The sequence below is a fragment of the Sturnus vulgaris genome, chromosome 20 (genome assembly GCF_052056855.1).
Source record: "Sturnus vulgaris isolate bStuVul1 chromosome 20, bStuVul1.hap1, whole genome shotgun sequence".
Taxonomy (NCBI): domain Eukaryota; kingdom Metazoa; phylum Chordata; class Aves; order Passeriformes; family Sturnidae; genus Sturnus; species Sturnus vulgaris.
The window spans coordinates 9,752,898-9,777,863 of NC_142262.1; the positions used below are offsets into that span (position 1 = coordinate 9,752,898).

Genomic DNA, 24,966 nt, shown 5'->3' on the forward strand with positions numbered 1-24,966 from the left:
TGATGTCAGAACCTATTGCCAAAAATAAACCTAGGAAAATAGTGATCAGGTCATCATATAATTTTCATCTATTCTGTTTTGCAGCTTGAAAAACCTGATTGAAAATGCTGACTTCTCACATTTGGCAAGGAAGGCCTTTTCATTTGGTCTAGGTTTAATGTTATTGTAGACAGATTGCCCTGTGGCAGCCAGCAGGGTCCACTACAGTAGAAAATAAACTGTGAGGTCCAATTTCCTCTTTCATTATGGTGCAGCAGAATTTATGTCCAATTTATAATTTTTATATGCTGATCAACTATCTCTTGCAGTGTCACTAGTTTCTACTTTTTCACTAGTTTCCCAATGCAGTCTGAAATTTCCAACATGTCTTCAGGATGTCTTTTTATTCAGTAGAACATTCAATCAGAGGGCTGTAGATGAAGAAGTACTCATTTATAGATTCATAAAGAAACTTTCACATGTTAGGTATCATCATACCTCATTGAGATTGTGACTCAGGAGTTTTGACTTCAGGAACTTTTCCTGAAGGTTGGCTGCTATGACATTTATTTCCATCTGACTGTATCTTTGGGGATAATTCATTCAAGTCAATAAGTATCAGTATAGTCCAATGTAATTATACTTCTATGATGAACGTGTCCTCTGATCTAGGCCTTGTGAGGTTTTACTCCTTACAGAATGGCATGGCATGGCATGGCATGGCATGGCATGGCATGGCATGGCATGGCATGGCATGGCATGGCATGGCATGGCATGGCATGGCATGGCATGGCAAAGATGCAGTAGAGATTCAGGGGGAATAACAAGATGCATTGCAGAGTGAAATTGGGTCTTGATAAGTAATTACTACCACCACTAATTTAAGATTAAAAGCATGACTCTGAGTAACTTACTTATTTCCCTACAACATGAAGCTCACAAAAAAAGCAAACAAGTCCTGTTAGTGAGCTTTGGGAGGTTGGACAGAGCTCAGAGCTGCTCAGCTTCTGCTCCAGTAGGAAACCTCCTGCTGTGAGTCAAGGACCTGGAGAGCAGGTTCAGAAGCCTACACAGACTGCAGTGTCTCCTTTGTGCCTAGGTCATTGCAGCTCCTTCTCTGGTGATTGGGGTCTCTGATGCCCTGATTGGGAACTGGGAGGTGCTCAGGGCCATGGGAGGTACCAGGAATGAGCAGGATCTGAATGGATGTGCTGGTTCTCTGGCAGACCATAGCCCATGCAAACTAAGCCCAGAGGCACTGGGAGAGCAGAGGAGCAGTGTGTGTGAGCCTGTCCCACCCTGTGCCTGGGCAGGGGCTCAGCACACTGCAAGGGACACACCTCCAAGGACATGTGGAGGTCAGGTGGGTGAGGGTGAGAAGAATGAGAGCACTCATCAGTGGGGAAACTGAGAAGGGGCAATCCAGGATAGGGGATGTGAAGAGAGGAGGGACAGGCAGTGGAGAGAGAAGATGCAGTAATATGGGTGCATTGTAAATGAGAAGTTGATGCAGCAGAATTTTTTGCTGGAAAGGAAAGGGCATGAGCTCTGCTGTCTCTCCTATAGGAATCCAGGAGACAAAGTCACTGCAATATCATTCATTTTAGAATGGAGTGTCCTTTTATTGCTAGCACTTTTCAACATTTCTTTTTCAGTCTCAAAGAGCAAAAATTTCAAAAGGAGCTTCATACTTTGGACATGAAAATCAAGAATTGTGATTAAATCCTTTTAATTCATTCTCTCCCTTCTTGTTTTAGAAATAGCTTAGTTTCAGTAAACTGAAACCAAGAAAACAAAATTAATCCAAATGCTACACCTGGAACACATATACATACTTATTGTTGCCAAAATAGATTATTATCACATATATTTGGAAAATAGACAGGGTTACTAGAATATTTTATCTTCTAATAACTAGTCTTTAGCTGTAGGAATGAAATTATCAACATGCAAGAAGACGTCTCATATACTGACTTGTTCCAAAATGCAAAGATAAGCCCAAGTTTCTTGTTAAAAATGGAAGATGTTGATCATTTTTTACTGCTTCCTGTTAGTTTTACATTAAGGGAGAAGGAAAATTTCCAATGGGATTGGCAGTTTGCAAATGCAATGGGATTTGCAGCTTGCAAATGCTATTCTCAGCTATGCTGTTAATATTTATAAAACATGCCAGGAGGGACCTTTTTGCCTGTGGATCCTTAATGACTGATAAGGAATGTGTAGCCTCATACTGAAGATCCCTGGGTAAAATAAGACCTCTCAGGAATGCTGGCATGAGACAAGGAGAAATGCCAGAACATTAATTCTCCGGTGCAAGCTTCTCTCTGTGACACTTTTGCTAAGATGTGACTGAACACTGGATCCTGGAGATGGTAAGAATGAATTTCACATTAAAACTTCTTATTCTATTGAAAGATTGATGTTGTGTTGAATTAAATGAAATGTGTTGAGTGCTTTCTCTGGTTTCAGCATTTTTAACCCGGTTAATTTGTTACCTGGGTAAGATGAGTCCTTCAGAGACTTGAGCTATCTTTCTAGATGAACAGTGCTAAAATGGATGGATAGAAAAACAGTTGGGGATTATGTCTAGCAAAAACACAGTGATGAGCCTAACAAAGAAGAGATTAACTAACTTGGTGAGGTACTCTGGGCCAGTTACTGGTTTGGCCATTGCAAGAATAGAACATGAGAGAGCTGACCTTTGTGCCTGCACTGCTTAGAACATCCCTGTATCTCAGGGTAGCTGTGAATGGACTGAGGTGGCTTTGTGATCTTCTGATCCTGCTCCTTCCTTTGGAGACTAATTTCAATGCTTGATACACCTATTATTTGACCTCACAGCAGGGAAAACAGGTGACTTCTGAAGTTTCAACAGTATATTTTAAACCTAGGAATGTCTTTATTTTGCTTGGTGAGACCTAAGTGTCTGCCCACTGAGGAAAAGTAAGTCTTGCAAAGAAAAGTGAAGAGGGAGGTCAAAACCAGCTAGAGATTAGTGACAGTTGACTCGCAGAATTTTTAGACTTAATGATAAACTGCTTTCTGTGTGCATGAGATTTCTATGGTTACTCAAATTCCTCCCATCTTCACAGCATATGTCAGAGAAAGAAACATGAGCAGCAGGTTCTGGATGAGGAGATGACATTCAGGATGCCCTTTCCATCACATGACAAAGTAGCTGAAAATCTTCCGTTACCAGACAGGTGAGTAAGGTGGACAGGCTCTGATGGCAACAAAAGGAGAAGGAAAAGGCAAAAGGAGCTGGACAATGGCATGGAAGGAGAAGAAATGAGAACAGCAATATGAAATAAAATTACCTTGATTAATTGGTTTGTTTCTCTGTTGACTGCACTATAGAAATAGATTTGCACAACTAGCCTTTTTTTTTCTCTAAATGAATGTTGCAATTATATAAAAAAAATGTTTACCACCTTTCTTCATAAAACAAGAAGGATATCAGAACATTAAAACCAAATCATACAAGGCATTTTCAAGTGCAGAAAAAGTTTTCAGTATTGATACCAGACGTTTTGTATTGTAATTACCATATTCATCATTTACATTAGAAGAGGGTTCTCAAAATTTGGTTTCAGTTTTCAAAGGATGCACATTAAGAATAGTAAAACTTTGGTTTCACATGGGTGTTCTACATGTGTCCTAATAGCTGTAATTCCCAGGAGAACATGTAGGACTAGAATAATCTATCTAAAGATGGGTTTAGGAAGAGCACACCTTGTTTGAAATTATTAGTTTAGACTGAAAATTACAGCAAGTTGTAAGAATACTAAAAAATCTCTGCAAAATAAAACATTCAGTAAGTGTGATATGAATTTCGAATCCTAAGGAATGTGAGAATTTTCTCAAGTACAGCATATTATATTTTCAAGGTATTTATAATTTATGGTTGATCTTTTAATAATTTTATATTGTTCAAAACATATTCTCCAAAATAAAAATGCTGTTTTTCTTATTCACTATTTACCAACTCAACCTAGTGAATTCTTTCCTATTACAGAAACATTCTGGGTCTGCAACAATAACATACCAACACAAATATAAACAAAAGAATTTCCTAGAAACCTTCAGAAATATCAAAATAATCAAAATATCCTCCCCCCGAAAATGTTAACTTTTGATGGGTTATAACCTCCACTTCCTTCTCTTCTTAATTCAAGAGCCATAAACCTTCTTGACTGATCTTCAAAAAAGTACTTTATTTGTCTTTATTGTACTTACTTCTGAAAATTTGAGACAAATTCTCCAGTTTCTCAGAGTTACTTTTAATTCTGATGCCATTTCACCCTGCCAAAATGCTTGGATGTCCCTGTCCCAAAATCTCTCTCAGGACCTTCACAAAGTCTGCAATGAGACAACCATGTGAGGTAATCAGGGCAGGTAGTTGTGATAGTCACAGTGTGGTGAAAAGGGCAGTTCCTGTGGTAGATACGTGGTGTGGTTTTCAAGTGTGGCACTCAATACCCCTGCTTTAAAAGGCTGTAGAAATCACAGCATAGGATGCTCATGTACTCTTTACCTGTCATTTAACTCTGGGTATTTTAGGCCAGAGTCTTTTCCCCCTAAATACCCAGGTCTCTGGCAGACTCATGCTGGGACAGCCTGTGTCCATCTCAGTAGCTCTGTCATGATGGAAAAGTCACATTCTGGCCACGGATTCCACCTTGGACAAGGGATCTGCCAAACCAAGGATATGAAGCACAGCTCACCTAAATACCCCAACTACCTGTTCTTGTCCTTCCAAATCCCCTCTCTCCTGCAGCTATAGGCAACTCACTGCCACATGCCAGGGCAGAAGAAGAAGAAAATCCTCATTCCTGTCAGCAAGAGGAAGGAGGTGACTGGAGGGCACTTCTGTGCCTGCAGGCTCAGCTGCACAGAGACTCCCAGATGGAACCATCCCCTTTGGGACAGAAACAGCATCTTTGGGGGTGGGTGTCTCCCATTCCCTTCCTCATCTGGTTTCTGCACACTGCTGTGGTGGAATCAACAGTGATTGCATGGGGAATCTTTGAGCATGTCCTCATGAACACTTAGTGTGAAACAGGAAAATGCTATTGAAGTAAAATCCCTGTTGCCCCACAGTTTGATTTACATTACAGGTATGATCTAGGGGCCCTTTGAATGTGCTCGTACCTCAGACAGGCATTCACCTTGTCGGATTTCCATCCTTTACACAGAAAATCCATTGCAGTCCAGGTGCTAGGTCCTCAACACTTGCTGTTCTGCCCCACTGTTCTCTATCATGCTGCTCTGCTGAGGCAGAGAAGGCCTGGGTTTGCAGTATGTGCTAGAAACTGACCCTATCTCTCAAAGCAGCCCTGTCTCCTGGGAAGCCGGTCCTGCTGACATGTCCCAGGGGAATATGTCCCCTCTGCAGAAGGAAACATCAGGTAAGGAGAGGAAGACAAAGAAGATGAGGAGTAGGATTTCTTCTTTCCAATGTAGCTCTGCTACATGTTCTTTTTTATTGAACAGTGAAGGTCAGGTGGGCTTTCCTTGGATTCACAGTGCCATGTTCAAATCTGCTTTACAGGGAAGAATTATCTTGATTAATTGTATATTTCGAGGTTCTGTACAGGTAGACAGTGGGAATGACGTGTCTGCATTTTAGGCTGCCAAGAGATTTTTCTGTCACTCTTGCTGGCCTAAGAATCCAAGAAGTCCCTATGTGTGGTAGCTGGACCTCATCCTAGGAGGAGTGAGGGTGTTCAGATGTTCAGAGCCCCAGGCCTCTCCTGGTGTCTGTGCTATGAAGACCACACTTACCAAGAGAACTGTTGCAGTTGCTCTCCTCAGGCTGCTCCACAGGGTGTGCAGTGGAGGTGGCAGGGCCACTGACACTGTGTCTTGTCCTTTTGATAATCACACACTCCCAAGCACCTCTGGTTCCCTATCTGGGCAGAGAGCCCAGTGTAGATGAGGCCCTGTGCACTGAGCAGTGGCTGCTTCTGTCAGCCCAGGGTCTTTTCTTCCAGCATTGATGACCCAAACATTTCCAGGTGTTCTTTGGCCCATCCCACCTGTTCTTAGTTGTGTCCCAGTGGGGAGCACATGAAACTGGCTGACCCACCTGGCTGGATTTTAACCCCTCTGCTGTGATTTGCACCTAACAGGTAGGCCAGGCAGTTTCAACAAGTTTAAAGCACCCAGTTTTCAGTGAGATCTCATTGCTGGTGTGCAGTGGAGGGAGCCCAGAGCTGGGCCCTCGATGGCTCCAGGCTGCCATCCCCTGGCACTGGGTGCCTGGAGCAGAGGGCCTGCTCAGCTGCTGCCCCGGGAGCTCCCTGTGACTGACACGAGCCTGGTGGGGCCGTGGGACCGGCACCCCCTGCTCCCCTCAGCAGGAATAATGCTGTCGGCTTCCTGCCAAGGATCCCTGAAGGAACTTATCTGTCCTTCAGTGCCAGGTGACAAGGCCCAAGCTGAAGAGAAAGCTGATGCGGCCTGTGCTGTCAGAGCAACAGCCAAGGCCTGAGGGGAAAGGCACAGCCACCATCTCAGCTGATGTCCTGGGCTCATTGTTCTCTGCCTGATCACCCACAGTGACTGTACCCGGCTGGGACACGGCTTTCCTGAGCTCTCCAGAGGGCCAGGGGAGTCAGGGTGCAGGCAGGGCTAAGCCTCCATAACCATCATGTCAGAGCCACCAGCCCGGCCAGGGCTTCTCCTGCAGCCCTGATACTCCCGGGGCTCTTGAGGGACCTCTGACCCTACAGCCTTCCCTGAATGAGTGCTGGGAAAGCACAGCTTGAGCAATGGGACATGGATGGGCCCTGCAGCGCTGCTGGACCTCGGAGCAAACCCTGCCTCTGCCTCCATCCTCACCCAGACAGGGACTCCAGGATGGCAGCTGCAAAATGCTGCACTTCCAGAGCTGCAGCTCAGCCTGTCTTTTCCATTTGCTGGTTAAAATGAGAGAGGCAAAGCCCCATCCACCCCAAGGAGCCCCAACTCAGTGCTGGAAGTACCTGGGCAGCTGCTGTGCTGCCCATGGACAGCACATCCCAGCAAGGAATGGCCATGGAGCTGAGCTGGTGCAGGGCCCTTGCACAGGCTCCAAAGGAGAACACTGGATTCAGGCTCTGAGCAGGGAGAGCACACTCGGGCCCCATTCTGATGTTTAACCTTTCAGCTGGCAATGGAGCTGTGCTGCAGCGAGTCTCTCTGGGGTAAGAATAGCAGCTGCTGCCTTGGGACACAGCACACGTGTCCAGCTCCTCCACGGCAGCACGTTGCAGTGCCACATAGAAGGCAGCCTACCCGCCCAGGAATGTCTTCAGGCGCTATTCGTGGAAGAAAATCATCCCCACAAACAGGCACGACCCCGCACAGGAGTCTTAGGAGAGCAGGGCTATTTTGGGCTTTTGACATTGAGGATGAAAGGAGACACGGGATGGGCTGATCCTCCTGGTAGGGGCCTCCTCCAAAGCTCCTTTCAGCCTTGTCCCCTCCTCTAGCAATGGCTCTTGTGAAGGCTGAGGGGCAGTTTGGTGTGGTCTTGGAGCACAGGAGAGGCCAGAGGGAGCTGTGAGTTTGCTGGGGGCAGGGCCAGCCCTCAGTGCCATCAGCAGTGCCCAGCTGTGCCCAGGGCAGGTCCTGCCTGAGGGTGTGCACCTGTCCCTGAGCTCAGGGCATGGGGCTGCCTGCTTTATTCTCAACCACACCCATGACAGTGAGAGAGATACCAGAGAGTGTGTGGAAGAGAAACAGGCAGAAAGCTGGTGGAAGACGAGCCTGACTTTTTAAAGAAGTTTAAAGAAGGCTATAGTAGGTCAGAATAGATGCAGTCACACCCACAATGAGAGAGTTGCTTCTTCAGTGATTTGCCAGTCACTTCCCATTTGTGTTTGGGACAGTGCTTTTGGACAAGTCATCAAAGAAACTTTCTAGGTGTCTAATGTGACATTAGGGCTCATTGACTCCTCACTTTGTCAAGGACTTCTGCAGCATGGCGATGAGGTGACTGGCTGAGGCAGCTTCAGAAAGGGACAGAGCTGCAACAGTGCAATTTCATGAACTGATATTGCTGAAAGGATTTCCAAATTAGGTTCATAGCCCTTAGCTACCACTGAACTGTTTGATTTAGTGTATGGACAGAGCCCCACAGCCTTTGAGGTTTCTGGGAAAATCCTCCAAAGCTGAGTGTTCTCCCTGTTGATGACGTGAAGTTGAGTGTTGGACCCAGGTGGTGTGCGAGAGCTGGGCACTAAGGGAGAGTCCTCTGAGTCCTTCCAGCACCTGGCCCCAGGCAGGCTCAACTGTTTGCCCACTCAAGAGAAACTGGCAGCAGCTCAAGAAATCTAGGGTGAGGGAGATGGCACACTGTTGGTGTCTTGTAACTTTTGTAACTCTTTGTGACTGAAATCGTCTCTGTCAAAGAACTGTCAGTCCTTCACAACGCCGTGCATTGCAAATTCTGATGACTCACCCAGAAATTGATGTTTAGGGTTTGTGAGGGCCAGGATCACAAACAAGAGTAGGAAAAGGAAAAAGGAAAAGGATCAGCATCTCTTGACTCTCCCAGGGGAAAGAAGCTGTGCTGAAAGGACAATGGGAGGAGCATTAGGAGGATGTGAAGGCAGGAGCTGGACAAGGAGCTGCTGGAGACAGGAGAGAGCACAGGCTGGATTTTCAAGAGTCTCTCCAGGCTCTGACTTTGTGGATCCTGAATCCAGCACTGGCACCAGCTTCTCCCTTGTCCCAGAGAGGAAAAGTACGAAAACTTCTTCTGCAATGCAATTGCCCAAGGAAAACAAAACCCAAAGAAGGCACTGGCCACAGTGTGCATGCAGAGGAATCTACTACAGTCTTTATTCACTAGACACTGAGGTGGGTACAAAGACGCATGGCAGAAGGAAAGTGACTGAGAGGTTCACATTTTGTGCAGTCCCTCAGGTCACTTTGCTGCCTTTTGACATTCTCACTCTTCCTCTTCTATCCTCCTATGGAACTCCCTGCTCTTGGCTCGGAGCTTGTTGACCTGTGACTCTGCAATGTCAGCCCGCTCCTCGGCTTCCTCCAGCTCGTGCTGGATCTTGCGGAACTTGGACAGGTTGACATTGGACAGCTCCTCCTGTGAGGGGAAAGGGAGTCAGGGGTCAGCACAGGACAGGGGTTTCGTTCCTCTTGCACCTTGGCTTTGTTGAGCTGCAGCTTTTCCCTAGGGGGAAGGCACAAGTCTCCATCCCATTTCTACCACTGTTCATACGTCACCCTCCTATGTAGCTCGTCATCCTTTGAGGAAGATCCATTGTAGAAGAAGCATAATGGGATTTGAACATTATTCTGCTTTGGAATGTAGGAAGGAAGCAAAATGGGCAGCTGGAAATGTGATTTTTTTAGCTCTAGAATCAAATGTTCAATTACATCTGCAGACCCTTAAGTGGGATTAGGAATTTATGAGAGACAATGATTACAAGAGGGCTCTTCTCATAAATTGCCTTAACTGAACCAGAAGCCCTACTCTGTGCTGGACTGTTTCCAAATTGGAGAAGTCATGCTCAGACAATCTTAAATTCAGGAACTGTAGGACTTGCCTCAGGGCATCCCTGACAGCTGCATGCCTAGATAAAGGAAAATGTTCTTTTTACAATTATGAAAGCATAACACAAAGTAGTATGGGAGGGGACTTCCAATTCCTTCCCTGTCTGCAACCAAAACTCTACAAATAAGTTTTTTCAAAATTTCTTAATACATTGTACTACCAATATCAATCATAAGACTCCTTACAGCTTGCTTTGTGGTTCTAATGCAAAAAATGCTGTGTGCTTTTCCTCTCCTCAGTAGTCTTCTTAGGGGCTCATTGTATTCATTTTGAAAGGCAAGTCCGATTTATGAGCCTTTCAGAGAATTAGAAGAATTATATTTATTCATGAGTGGGATCTTCTAAATTTCTTATATTTGTCTCCTGAATGGCCAAACTACCCTCTGGGAATGTGCTTCTTGCCAAGCACTCAGAGAGATACTTACAGCCTCCTCAGATTGTCTCTTGTAGGATTTCACTTTCATTTGCAGCTTGTCCACCAGATCCTGCAGCCTGAGGACATTCTTCCTGTCTTCCTCAGACTAGAGTAGTTGGTAAACAGCATAGAGAGTCAATTCTTGATCCTCCATCACACAAGGACAACAATTCCCCTTGGGGATGGTGTGTGTAAAATGTGACTGACTGTGAGCAAGCCCTGTCAGAGCAGGAGCCCTCCTGCCTTACCTGGTAGGTCAGTTCCTTCACCCTGCGCTCGTACTTGCGCACGCCCTTCACGGCTTCAGCGCTGCGCTTCTGCTCAGCATCAACCTCCCCTTCCAGCTCCCGCACCTGCAAGGACAAGCCCATCCCTGCAGCTTCCCTGGCAATGTCTCTCCAAGGACACGCTCACTCACACACACACCCAGCCCTACACACCCTGGCCTCCAGCTTCTGGATCTGCTTCTTCCCTCCCTTCAGTGCCAGCTGCTCGGCCTCATCCAGACGGTGCTGCAGGTCCTTCACTGTCTGGTCCAGGTTCTTCTTCATCCTCTCCAGGTGGGCACTGGTGTCCTGCTCCTTCTTCAGCTCTTCTGCCATCATGGCCGCCTGATCAGAGCAAAGGGTCAAAGCCATTTTAGGGCTGGAGATATTTTGGGCAGAGTACATTGACCATCAGCAATGCCAGGAGCACCCAACTCACATCTGTGATGGCCTTCTTGGCCTTCTCCTCAGCATTGCGGGCTTCCTGGATGGTATCCTCCATTTCACCCTGGATCTGGGCAATGTCTGTTTCCAGCTTCTTCTTGGTGTTGATCAAGCTGGTGTTCTGTGCAATGGGAAGGACATGGCAAGAGATGAATTTTAAACCTTGCCATAATGAACCTTCTACCTGAGCAAAGTCTTTCCACTTCCAGCTTCCACCCCTTATTATGGAATTATTGTTAAAATGGTTGACCAAATATCAGGCATGGGCTTTGGGAATGGAGGCAAACCACGTCTTTCCCTGGGGACAGCAGTGGAGAGGCCTTTCTTATACTGCTGGTCCTCTGATAAATTCCAGCCCTCTGTGTTTGGTCAGTCACAACACAGCTCTTTGTTTGCTGCCCTGACCTGGGTGTGGAGGAGCTGCACACGTTCAGTGGCATCCAGAAGCTCCTGCTCAGCCACTTTCCTTGACCTCTCTGTCTGCTCCAGGGCTGCCCGGAGCTCCTCAATTTCAGCCTGCAGCAGGTTTGCTCTGCGTTCCACCATGGCCACCTGCTCCTTCAGGTCATCCTTTGTCCTAAGTGCATCATCCAGATGGATCTGGGTGTCCTGGGAAGAAAGAGAAATGAAATTACCAGGCGTCAGTGTGCACTTGAGTGGCAAAAATGTCAGAGATCTCATTTTTCTCTTTTCTGTAGCTCTGCTGAACGGACCTTGAGCACAGCCTGGGTGTTTCTCAGGTTCTTCTGTGCTTCTGCAGCCACACGGTTGGCATGGCTCAGCTGGATCTCCATTTCATTCAGGTCTCCCTCCATCTTCTTCTTCAGCCTCAGGGCTTCATTCCTGCTCCTGATCTCAGCATCCAAGCTGCTCTGCAAGGACTCCACAACTCGCAGGTGGTTTCTCTTCAGTTGGTCAATCTCCTCATCCTTCTCTGCTATCTTCCTGTCAATCTCAGCCTTCACCTGGTTGAGCTCAAGCTGCAGACGCAGGATCTTCCCCTCCTCATGTTCCAGTGAGGCCTGGACAAGTGGACACAAATGTTGATGGCATTGATAAACCTATTGCTTGCTTTTTAGGGAATGATAGGATATTTCCAGAAATCTCAGCTGTTTTCACTCCGCAGCCAGAACGGAGAGGGATCCATTTCTCCTCCCCATTTCCTCATTTATTTAGTGCAGTGACTATGGTCATGTACCTCAGCTTCCTCCAGAGCAGCCTGGATTTCATATTTCTCCTGCTCAACCTGCTTCTTGACTTTCTCCAGCTCATGAATTGCCTTTCCTCCCTCAGCAATCTGCTCCGTGAGGTCAGAAATCTCCTCTGTGGGAACAAAGATCAATAGCATGGTCAGACACAGAGCAAAATGGGAAGGGTCCTGTCCCACCAAGGTGACAGGCATCTCTGCAGAGCTGCAGGCACAGACCCATGAACAATGTTGGCAATGGCTGATAGTGAGAAAGGGCAGCGAGGAGCAGAGGCACAGGGACTTACGCTGCAAGTTCTTGTTCTCCCGCTTCATTGTCTCCAGGTGGTCCAAGGACTCCTCATAGGCATTCTTCATCTTGAACAGCTCCGTGCTGAGAGAGCGCGACTCCTTCTGGGAGGCCTCCAGCTCAGCCTGCGTTTCCTCATACTTCTGCTTCCATTCTGCCAGGATCTGCAGAGAAATGGGCTGTGAGTAGGGCTGGGGCCATCACAGGGGCATGCTCTGGCCACGAGTGCTGGTGCTGGAGGCCAAATGACCTTGTCAAAATTCTTCTGCTTCTTATCCAGAGCAGCACAGGCAGCATTGGATTTCTCCACATCAATCATCAGGTCCTCCACTTCATTCTGCAGCCTCTGCTTTGTCTTTTCCAGGGAGGCACATTTGGCATTGACAGCCTCAACCTGTTCCTCTGCATCCTGCAGGCGCTGGGCCAGCTTCTTCCTAGAAGACATAAAGTCAGCTCACATTAGTACTGGGTATCAATATGTGCTTTTTACTCTTGTGTGCCTAATTATTTTGGAGCTTGCAGTTACCCAGTGTTAAGGGTTACATTTATGTTGTTCTTTGGCTTCTTCTTCACTATACCCCTAAATACATTATAGGATAAAGTTTCTCATTTTCTAGTGCTCTTCCCCAAATAACATCCACGACTTATTCTTAATAATATTGTGATGTTTCTCTTGCAATGTCACCTTTGAATTTTCAGTCTTACTTTTCTTGTTTGCCTATCACCACGTACTTGGCCTCCTCGAGCTCCTCCGTGCGCTGAATCGCGTCTGTCTCGTATTTGGTTCTCCACTGGGCCACTTCACTGTTGGCCTTGGACAGGGCTCTCTGCAGCTCCCCCTTGGCCTCCTGCTCCTCCTCATATTGTTCCCGGAGCAAGTCACAGTCGTGGCGAGCAGACTGCAGGGCGTGGGCCAGGGCGTTCTTGGCCTTGGGAGACAATTGGGTGGGTACAATTAATTTCCCATGCAATAGTAAAATTTATGTCATTATAAATCTGATTAAAGACCTAAAATTGTTTTTCCCTATCTCAGTATCCACACTGGGAGGGATGTATTTCTCAACTTTCCACACCAGAGAGGGAGGAGGTAAAATTTCTCACCTTGCTTGAGAGCTCAAAAATTAAATCTATATAGCTAAAATTCTGATTTTATGTGATAGTAGGTAATATCCATAAAGAAAACAGATGCCCAGACCAAAATCAGTCCCCTACAGGAAGAAACTTTACCTTTATTTCTTCCTCTAAGTGTCTTTTTAGTTCCTCAATCTGTTGAGTGAATGCCTGTTTGCTTCTGGATAACTGAGATATCAAACCATCTTTTTCTTCCACCTGTCGTGAATATTCACCTAAGAAATTTTTCAGAAAGATTACAATTTAAAATCAATATTAAATCAATATTTCTTTTAAGCACAGTATACAAGCTTACAGAGAATAGATCAATTTGAGTAAATCATCAGTCTTTTTCACATTATCATTGATTACAAATTCCTCTGTTCCAGAGGGAATAGGGTACATTACCTGACTCTGTCTGCAGACGAGCTCTTTGAGCATTGAGGTCGTTGATCATCCGCTGATGCTCTTCTTCCTTGGTCTTAATCTCACTCAGCTGGTCTTCCAGTGTGCGGCACATCTTCTCCAGGTTTGCCTGTGCATCAAAGGCATGTAAAGAAAGAGGACTACCCACTGAGTTCTAGCATGCTGATCTAAAGGTGAAAAGCAATGCAACTGTATGGGATAGCAAAATACAATCATAATCAAGAGCATGTATTGGGGCGTGTTTAATATGGCAGTAATGTGACAGAAACACTGTACCTTGGCTTTAGAGACAGACTCCATGTTGCTGGCCAAGTCATCAATCTCCATCTTCAGCTCACTCTTCTCCTTCTCCAGCTTCTGCTTCACACGTTGCAGGTTGTCGATCTGCTCCCCCAGCTCAGCTGTGCTGTCCGCGTGCTTCTTGCGCAGGGCAGCAGCCGTGGCTTCGTGCTGCAGCGTGGCCTCTTCCAGGTCACGGCGCATCTTCTGGAATTCTGCCTCACGCTTCTTGTTCATCTCGATCTGAGCTGCTGTGGCCCCTCCTGCTTCTTCCAGGCGCTCACTGATCTCCTCCAGCTCCCTGGACAGGTCAGCCCGATGCTTCTCTGCTTTAGCGCGAGAGGTTCGCTCTGCCTCAATTTCCTCCTCCAGCTCCTCAATACGGGCCTGCAGAACAGCAGGGACCCTTCACACCCGTGCCCTCCTCCTGCCTGAGCTGAGCCTCAGCAAGGCAGGGGAAGGAACAGACACTTGCCTGCAGCTCCTTGATCTTCTTCTGAAGTTGCACACCCAGGGCTTGTTCATCCTCAATGTTGCTCTGGATCTGGCTGATTTCAAAGTCTTTCCTTTGGGCCAAGTGAATTGTGTTAGAGCTCAAAGAAAAAGGACAAGTGCTCCAGCTCAGCCCTCAGGTGCCCCAGAGCCACACTTACTTCTTCAGTTTCTCATCCAGCTGCTGCTTATCATTCTCCAAATCCATGATGCTGTCCTGGGCCAGCTTCAAGTCTCCTTCCAGTTTCCTCTTAACTCTCTCCAGGTCCACGCGCAGTTTCTTCTCTTGCTCCAGGGACCCTTCCAGCTAAACACAACAAGACCATCAGTGCTCTACCAGCCTGATCAGGCTCCAGACCTGTCCTATTCCTGCTCCATGTCTGTGTACTTACATCATCCACTTGCTGTTCCAGCTTGCTTTTGGCTTTGGTCAGAGTATTAACTTTGTCCTCCTCTGCCTGCAGGTCATCCAGGGTCTGCTGATGGACCTCTTGGAGGGCTTTCTTCTCTTTTGTCAGCTTCACAATGGTCTCATCCAGGGCTGCCATCTCCTCAGTCAGGTTTTTCACCTTTGAGAAGAAAGGAGCAAGAACAGATAGAAAATGGTGCTTTAAAAGTTCATAACAAGACAAATCTTTTCCAGAGTATGAGTGACAGGTTCTGCCTCATACCTTGTTTTCGGTGGCATGTTTTTCCTTCTCCACCTTGGCCAATGTTAGCTCAAGGTCATCAATATCTTTCTTCAGCTCTGAACATTCATCCTCCAATTTCCTCTTCTTGGCTGTCAGCTCAGCATTAATTTCCTCTTCATCCTCAGCCCTTTCAGTCACCTCCTTAATTTTGGCTTCCAGCTGGATTTTAGTTTTGATGAGCTGGTCACACCTTTCCTCAGCATCAGCCAAGCTATCTGCTTCCTAGTGGGGAGACAGAATTTTGAGGGTTCTAATGTTTTGAACTTTCTCTGCTCTGCCTATTTAATCACAGACTAGCAGCTGCAGCTGACCTGCAGCTCCAGCAACAGAAGGATCTTAACTGCTAGTTACCAAGCAAAGGGAGGATGACTTTTCCCACACCTGCATTCTCAAGTACCACTTTCAAGTGTGGCTTGCATTTTGCTGCAAAATTAATTCATTATTCTTCTGTGTGTCAAGGATCTACATTTGCCTCTATCTTCTGCAGACAAGAGCACTGACTGCCACTTGAAACTCTCTGTATCTTTGCACTGGCTATCAGAGTGCTTACCACATCACTGCCAGAATTTGTTTCCTCACCTTCACATATATATGATGGTATGATGATAATTCCCCAAATTTATTACTTTTGGTCTTCTCTAATCTGATCTTCTGTTCATAAAATACAGTCTGAATGTACAAACATATTTTTTGAGTGATAAACTAAAGGTGATAAACTCACAGCCTGCACTTGTAGCTGCAGGTCATTTTTCTCCTGCACCAGTTTCACCATTTTCTCCTCCAGCTCCTTCCGCTTTGCCTCAGACTTTGCAAGCTCCTCCTTGGTTTTCTCAAACTCTTGTTTCATGTTGGCCATTTCCTTCTCAGACTCTGCACTCTTCAGCAAGGGCTTGATCTTGAAGAACAGCTTCATCCATGGCCAGTGTTTGACATTCATGAATGCACGAATGTTGTACTGGATGCAGAAGATGGATTCCCTGAGAAAGAATTAAAAAGTACAATGAATATTCTCAGTCTGACGAGTGTCAACAATTTCCCCCAAGCAGAGTGACTTTAACTGAAGAAGAGGAAGGTGTACCTCCGCTCCACCATTCTCTGGTACTCCACCCTCATCAGGAAGCCCCTGCACCTGGCCTGGGTGCGGGTGATGAGCTGTGCCAGCTTCTCATCCCTCATCTCTTCCAGGAGTCCCAGTAGCCCAGCTTTGAAGAACACCTTGAGAGAGGCAATGTTGCAGCACATCACTGTCAGGTAGAGCAAAGCCCAGGGACACAGTGAATGGGGTGTTTTGTACCTTGGTGTGTCCAAATTTGTACTGGGTATGGTCCACATCGATTGACCCAAGGAGCTTCTCAGAAGCCTTCTTGCTATCGATGAACTGTCCCTCGGGGATGGCACTGGCATTAAGCACCTTGTATCTGTGGAATCAGAAGAAGATAAGGCTTTTGTTTTCTGAGCAACACACAGTAGCCACTAAAACCCACCAGCTCTTTTTAAAATTAGAACACAGCTTAAATGGACCCATGAATGAACCAATGTTGCTTTTAATGATGCTGAAAAGTGCAGAGCTCTCACCTCTGTTTGAAGTCAGCATAGAGGACTCTGCTGGGGAAGCCTTTCCTGCAAATCCTGATCCCTTCCAGCACGCCGTTACAGCGCAGCTGGTGCAGCACCAGCTCGTGCTCCATGGCACCTGGCAATGCAGAGCACAAAGGAATGGCACAGATTGCAGTGCACAGGGGAATGGGTGTATTAGAGCAAGGATGTTTCTGCTTCAGCAGCTTACCAGGTGTTTTAGTTTCATTGGGGATGATACAGCGCACAAAATGGGGGTGGGTGCTGCGCAGATTGGTCATCAGCTTGTTCAGATTCTCCTAGAGGAACCAGTTACCAGTGTGAGCTTCCTTGTATTGATGCACCAAGCCCAGTTTATGATTTTACAACTGCTCAAACTGGATTTTGGAGCATTTTGATAAAGCAACAGAAACCAAAAAAATGTCCTCTATTTGAAGATACTGAGCACCATTTTTAGACTGAAATACTACAGAGCTGTTACTGGTTCAGTGAAAACTAATATATGATTTCATACAGTCATAGAGAATAAATGACTTAGATTTTTCACATTCTGCCTTCAGAAGTTAATCTTTGTAAGTTTTTAAGAATAGGCATTTATTCCAATGAGATAAATATCTCCTTTGAAATTATTTTCAACTCCTCAACAGCAATGAAGGAATACTAATATTACCATTCTAGTCTTACCCAAAGACATAAAAATATGAAGATCTGAATGATATCTGCTAATAAAAAAGCTAAGAAGAAAACCACCACAAATTAGTGGATTACCATGATTTTGAAGACTAAGTGCTCATTTTTGGACATACGTGCAATTTAAAATTGACCCCGGAAAATCTGATGTGGAATTTCCAAAGAAATTTACCCCCTTTACAGTAATTTAAAATAGCTTTTCAAATTTAATATTAGCTCACCCCCTTTCTTCACATTTCAAAGGTAACAGATGCAGTACTATACCCGGAAAAGAGCTGAGACAGTCTGGAAGGAGGAACCCTTCTTCTTGCCTCCTTTCTTGCTACCACCAGCCTCTGCCAATTGAATAAAGGGGAAAAAAAAACCACTTTTAAAATTAACATAAAACAACTTTAAGTGTTTAGTGTTTATGGCTTTAATTCTGTGACAATTGTCCCACACAATTGTCCCACACTAAAAATACAGTTTCCACAAAACTAACCGGCATCTGCTCCACCATAGTTGGCAAAGAGTAATGCCAGGGTCTTCACAGATGATTTCTGGTACAGCCCAATGACAGTTTCATTCAGAGGGTCCTTGTTCTTCTCCAACCAGCCAGAGATGTTGTAGTCCACTGTGCCAGCATAGTGCACCAGGGAAAAGTGGGCCTCAGTCTTGCCTTTGGCAGGTTTGGGCTTCTGGAAGTTGTTGGACTTGCCCAGGTGCTGGTCATAGAGCTTGTTCTTGAAAGAGGTGTCAGTTGCCTTGGGGAACATGCACTCCTCTTCCAGGATGGAGAAGATGCCCATGGGCTGGGAGAAATTACGGCAGACAAGAGAGAGAAACATATTAGAAAGGAGACATCTCTTGATTGGAAAGTTGCTGATGTCAAAAAAGGAAGCTGTTCCCACACTGACTTTAAGTCAGAGAAAATCAGGTAAGGCTCAACTTTTTCCCGTGTTGCTGTTTCATTCAAAATTATGGAAATGCCTTTGCTGATTAAGTTAGTATAGATATGACAATGTGAAATACTGTCCTCTCTATAAAATCTATTTACTGATAAGTACTTAGAGAATATGACTACCTTTTCACTTCATTTTTTAATTTGGCAATTAATTCTCTCACCAAAAGTCCTAATATCTGAGTAATGATCTCCAACATCTACCCTGTTGCCACTTTCACACAGTATATATTTGAAGAAGCCAAAATATTCTCACATGCTTCTTAATTGTTTCTCTTGGCAAGCATAGAACACCCAATTTATATTAGACTTGAACAGGAAGGATACCTTCTCAATGAGCTCAATGCAGGCAGCCAGGTCCATCCCAAAATCAATGAATGTCCATTCAATCCCCTCCTTCTTGTACTCCTCCTGCTCCAGCACGAACATGTGGTGATTGAAGAACTGTTGCAGCTTCTCATTGGTGAAGTTGATGCACAGCTGCTCAAAGCTGTTGAACTGCCAGGCATAAAAAGACATACAACGCTTTCAAGGATCAGCAATAATACCAAGGTGTTTTTTCGGGCAATCGTAATTCACCATGTTTTATACTTTAAAAACAAGTCCTCTTCCCATGTAGTTTTCCTTTGCTGTCTCTCTAGGATAGGCTTTGTATTTAGAAAAGAGAGTTTTCTAATTTAGAGGAATTAGAAGATTAGTTTTCTATTCTATTATTTTTTCAAGATTAGAAACATGATTCCAAAAGCCCTATGAATAAGTGTAGGGAGATACTCACTTCTATAAAATATACTTCAAAATTCTCAATTATAGTTCTACAAAAATACTAGGAAAACTGTGCTCCTTACATCAAAGATCTCAAAGCCAGCAATGTCCAGGACACCAATGAAGTACTGCCTGGGCTGCTTCGTGTCCAGCTGTTGGTTGATACGAACAACCATCCACAGGAACATCTTCTCATAGACAGCCTTTGCCAGGGCACCCACTGAATTATTCACCTAAAGCATAGAGAAAGCTTTGGAGGTTACTGTACGGGGCAGAGGAGAATCAATGGGAACCATCACAGCATGCTCCACATTGCCATATTTTTTATACCTGCTGCACAGTTTGGCCCTTGGTCACGTATTCATTCCCCACCTTGACTCGGGGGTAGCAGAGGGCTTTGAGCAGGTCTGCCGAGTTCAGACCCATCAGGTAAGCAGCCTTGTCAGCAACTGAACATGAGAAAAGAGAGAAAAATAGATATTCAAAAATTCCTAAAAGTCGGTGCTTGACTGACTGGCCCTATAGTGTTCTCCACAAGGTTTCACAACAGTATCTGTCAAAGCTACAAAGCTAATTTCCCCTTTGTGTCCAGGACTCAGAGTCTATAACTCTTTCTGAACTTCAGTTTTTGCAAACCTTCTTCAAGAGAGCTCATTGCCTTTATCCTCTTTCAGGTGTCAGTATGGAACTTCAAACTTTCTAGTCATATAGCAGGAGGATTTATCACTCAGAAAGATGGAGGTGTGGACTGTCCTTCCTGCTGTGGCAGAGACTAATGAAGTACACTTCTCATATCAGAATTCTCTCCAGTAGGTGAGGGTGAAGAGGAGCACAGCCTTGTGTCTCGTTAGGTTAAACCATTTCACTGCTCCATACTACAGTAGAGGTTGGAAGGTGTATTTCAACTTACTATGATTAGTAATGTTATAGCAATTTACATGCAAGTCTCCTGGCTTCCTATCAGTGTACACTGAACCTCTTATATAGTAGTCACAGAAGAAAAAGTAACAGTATCGTTACATGAGATGAATGCCTCAACTGGCATCTAGTCATGGAGCAACTACTCTTATTATTAATTTACACATTTAAAGCATGAAGTCTGCCTAAGTCCTTACGTAATTAAGACTATCTCTTTTGGAAAGCTTGATGAATTTGTTGATACCTTCTGTGCCATCAGGCTCTGCCTGCTCCTCACGCTGTTTCTGCTTGAACTTCAGGTTTCCGTAGTGCATGACAGCCCCTGTCAGCTTGTAGATGGCTGTTTTCTCATCAGCACTGAAGCCCAGGATGTCAATGGCACTCTGGCAACAGAAACACAAATGTACATATAGCAGGGCTCAACTCCACCAGATGATCATTTGGTAAAGTTACTCACATCTGTGGCCATCAGCTCCTCCTGATCATCAATGCTGGGAACAGTGATCTCACCTTGACTCACAAAGTGGAAATCATAAGGGTTGGTGGTAATGAGGAGCATGTCTGAAAGCAACAGGAGAAAAACAAGCTTACTTTAGTTTCCAGATAACACAATGAATTGCTCAGTGATTTTCCTTCAAAAAATGTTAGTGATCTTTCCTACCGATTAGCTCTGGCTTCTTGTTGGACATGATCTGATAAAAGATGTGGTAGCTCCTTTCCGCCTTGAGCTGGAAAGTGACCCTGGACTTCTCCAGAAGATCTGGCAAGGATGGTAGGACACAGTCAAGCACAAGAAGTGGGGAAGGCTGGAGGGAAGGGGATCAGGCCACAAGGGTGTCTTACATGTTTCAATGTCAGCAGAAGCCAGTTTGCCTGTGGCACCAAAATGGATTCTGATGAATTTACCCTAAAAGCAGCAGGAAAGTCAATTGAGACCTATTTTACCAATTCAGACAGCAAAAATATTCAAATTGGCATTGACAGTTGTCCCAAGTAACAACTCACAAAGCGTGAGGAGTTGTCGTTCCTCACAGTCTTGGCGTTTCCAAAGGCCTCCAGCAGTGGGTTGGCGCTGATGATTTGATCCTCAAGCGTTCCCTGCAGGGAGATAATTCTTGCCAGTTATCCTTTCCAAAAATCATGTCAAGAACAAAGGAAAGCATTCACCCCAACATGTGTCTACTAATTTACCTGCATTTTGCCTGATGCATGCTCTTCCTTCTTCTTCTCTCCACTGGCTGCAATTGTTGCAAAGTACTGGATGACACGCTTTGTGTTCACAGTCTTCCCGGCACCGGATTCTCCGCTGCCAAAGCCAAGAGAGAAGCAGAGGGTGCGTGGTCAGGCAGGAGGTGCCCTGGCACCAGAGAGCCCCGCAGGGACCCGCACAGGGGGTGTACGTACGTGATCAGGATGGACTGGTTCTCCCGGTCTGTGAAGAGATAGAGGAAAGAAACACGGATAAGAAAAGACAAATAAGATTCAAGAACTAGGAGAAAAATAAGAACTGAAGCTTCCAGAGGATCCAGGAAGAGAAAATAGCAAGAAGTGCCCAGGGAATTCTAGTGGGTACTTTTGATGCTATCAGCAGTACTTCAGCTATTAGCAACTGGTTCTGTAAAGGAATCACTTCAGAGAAACTTCGATAGTCTTATGCCTTTCCTGACATTGTCTTTTCATCAAGCTACTTATTTCTCTCTTAATAGGCAAGTACAGGCAATTAAAATATTGAGGCTGTAATTTTTTTTGTATGTCAATTCTTCTGAATCTAAAAGTTTCTTGAATAATCTTATGGAAACTTGGAGGCAACATTAATTAAAGAAACATCTGACCAACCTCTTTCACCCTTTTTCACCTCTGTTTTTTAATCCCTATATATACGGAAATTATGCATTCTTGAGATTATACATCAATGACATTCCTTTTTTATTTTTCTATTCTGAATGCATTTCCCAGTGTCTAAGAAGAGAATAAGAGAAGAAGTTCTAAAATCTTTCACATCTTTTATTTCAATATATATATAAGGAAGAGAAAATGAGATGAAAAGAAAAGGAAAAAACAGAAAGAAAATTTTTTAAGTCAATTTAAATGCTAAAATATGTATTTTTTTCTTTGATATTGTTATGTGAAGTTTACTTTTCACTATACAGTGCAATTGATTTATAGATGCAGCTACCAGCATGCTATAGACCAGTGCAGGAGTTCCAGAGATCATTGAAGGCTTCATGTAATTTAGATCACATGGCCATCATCTACATAATGAAATCTATTTGCATAATAGGTACCTCAGGAGAGGCTTATGTGCCTGTTTAAGGTAGAGATCTCTGTATTATTTGTCAGCACTGATGGTTGAAAATTTAAATTGATATTATGCACATCATTTATAGGGTATGTGTCATTTAACTGTACCCTGTGCTCTCCATCTGAGACTAATTTAGTGATTAAGATACATAAATCCATCCATGTATGTAAGATTCCATTATAGGCATAAGGTCTACAACACAAAACAGGTGAATTCTTTCCAGTGAATTTACACTCTCTAGGTTATGTCCAGGTCATTAGTGATTCTAATGGGAATGCTGACACTCAGCTCTCACAGACCATTAGAAATAAGTGCATTCAAATTCCATTAATTTCACATGCACAAATTTTTTTAAGTCTGGCGTATTTCCGAAGAAACCTACATTTCCCTCTACAAATAGACGATTTCAAGAGCAGCTCAAAGGAAATCAAGCACTCACCAGTCAGCATGGACTGATAGGCGTTGTCAGAGATGGAGAAGATGTGTGGAGGGGCCTCCTGGCGCTTCTTGCCTCGGTAGGCCAACACCACCTCGGGGTTGTACACCGGCAGCCACTTGTAGGGGTTGACAGTGACGCAGAAGAGACCCGAGTAGGTCTGTGAGGAAGGGACACAGCACGTTGGCTTCCCCTGAGCCTGGCCCAGCAGCTCCTGAGGCTGCCCAAAGGAAGCTGCTGCTGCCACTTACGTAGATCATCCAGGCTGCGTAACGCTCTTTGAGGTTGTACAGCACGGCGGGTTCGTGGAGGTGGGTCATCATGGCCATGTCCTCGATTTTGTCATACTTGGGAGGGTTCATGGAGAAGATTTGATCTTCCTTCACAGTCAGGGTCTGCCAAGGAAACAACGGATCCACATGTATCACCTGAAAGCTCAAAGTGGGGATCGAATGTTGTCCTTCAGCCTTGTTTTTGACTCACCTCTCCCCCTTCAGTCTTGACAGTGACTTTGCCTGATTCCCTGCTCTGGATTGTCCCTTTCACAAAGGATTCTTTAGGATGAGCCACAAAGACAGACGATTTGGCATCAAAAGGTTTGTTCTGGGCTGCAATTCTCTCCTTTTCCGATTTTCGGAGGTAAGGAGCCGCCTCCCCAAAAACAGCCATCTCAGCATCTCCAGACGCCATGTCTGCCCTCTAATGAAACCTCGTCAGCAGAGGTGTCTTGTGGAGAAAAAAAAGTTATTGGTCATCAAGAAGAATAAGACAATCTATACTAATGAGAAATCTCTTTGCTCTTTAGCAAATAAATTCCTAGTAAGTCTCCAAAATAAGCTCTTAGGAAGAAACCAATTAAATCTACTTTGATTTGAAGTTAAAAGTACCCTAGTCTGAATCCAAGAGTAAGTTTTAGACTTCAACAACATGTAGATCTTGTAACAGTAAATAGAACATCTAAATATTGAGTACAGTTTGGTAAGTCACCCTGAATTCTGACAAGGTTTGAGTTTTTCACATAAAAGAATCTACAGTCATAGAAAAATCACTCTCTGATCTTGTCCTTAATTATGAGCAATGAGTCTTCAAGAGAGTACTTTCTTGCTGAAAGAGTTACCTTTTCTATTAAAAATGAAAAATTACTGCATTTTTTAGATCTTTCCTGTTTCCTACTATCTAGCCTGAGCAAATTCAGCTGGAATATAAGAGGATTTATGAAGATAATTCATGCAGCTTTTTAAAAGTCCTAGAATATAGATTAGGAATGGATTATTCAGTATATTACCTTTGGATAACAGCTTGTATCCTGGAATAGGGCAAACCCTGCAAAATAGGAATGGCAGTTGTTTCTTACGGCTGAACAGAATTCCATAAAACACTGTAGATTGAAAATACAGACATGCATCAAAATCACACTGAAAGTTTTGTTCACATGGGCACTCCCTCATGGAAATGGTTGTTAGAGACAGAAGAAATGAAACAGGATATTGCAAGGATATTGTCCTCTTTCTCCAAGCTCATGAAATGCATACACTTACCTAGAAGCCTTTCTGCGGAGACAGGCTAGACTTGTCTCTGGCAGATTTTATAGTGTCTTGTCTGCAGATGATGCAGATGGTTCCCCTTTCTTCGGTCAAAACATTTCTGGCAAACCTTTTTTGGCCAAGCATTGTCTGTCAAACTAAGGGCATAATTGTCACTTGATTTGAATGATATAATTAGAACATTTTTATATCTTACTGACTACGTGAATACATCTATAAATAATTTGTCAAGAGTGTTAAGGAGAGAATCTAGACTACTCAAGGCACTTAGAGAACTTGCATGGTTCTATTGCTGCCTTTCTCAGTGATTTGCTCCTTGACCCATGGTAGTTTCCTTGGTATGTTTATACCACAACTTTTCAGTCATGTAATGGTGATGACAACGCCTATGATGCTTTAGGAACATATGCATTGGGAGGAACAGGGAAAATATGTCAAAAACTAGCAGATAATGTTGGGAGCCACTTTTCAGTGGTATTTTCTAAAAAGCAGGAAGTAGAAATCTATTACAGCTGAGTTTTCTGTATAGGACACTCTCAATAGCTGAAATTATTTGAAATACAATGAGTTAGGAGCCTGATCCCAAGTAATGGGAGACTCTATTTTGATATGGAGCTCTTGAATAGATTCCTGAGCTG

At 44.5% G+C, this 24,966-nt stretch overlaps 1 pseudogene across 1 annotated transcript; it reads right to left on the reverse strand.

Annotated features, from left to right (window-relative positions):
* Window positions 1-8,916: 8,916 nt before the first annotated feature.
* Window positions 8,917-23,474, reverse strand: LOC106859509 (myosin heavy chain, skeletal muscle, adult-like; annotated as a pseudogene). Its single transcript, XR_015807865.1, has 38 exons — window positions 23,268-23,474; window positions 23,036-23,179; window positions 22,788-22,944; window positions 21,451-21,478; window positions 21,214-21,352; window positions 21,052-21,144; window positions 20,890-20,953; window positions 20,708-20,806; window positions 20,504-20,607; window positions 20,291-20,429; window positions 19,459-19,577; window positions 19,212-19,361; window positions 18,694-18,864; window positions 17,908-18,217; window positions 17,691-17,761; window positions 16,948-17,035; window positions 16,737-16,854; window positions 16,456-16,579; window positions 16,240-16,376; window positions 15,883-16,138; window positions 15,141-15,383; window positions 14,862-15,038; window positions 14,631-14,776; window positions 14,453-14,543; window positions 13,975-14,364; window positions 13,681-13,807; window positions 13,390-13,508; window positions 12,895-13,091; window positions 12,413-12,596; window positions 12,161-12,326; window positions 11,865-11,989; window positions 11,380-11,688; window positions 11,072-11,275; window positions 10,662-10,787; window positions 10,397-10,567; window positions 10,205-10,309; window positions 9,967-10,062; window positions 8,917-9,070 (listed from the first exon to the last, which is right to left on the reverse strand). The product of XR_015807865.1 is annotated as a myosin heavy chain, skeletal muscle, adult-like (transcript).
* Window positions 23,475-24,966: the final 1,492 nt, after the last annotated feature.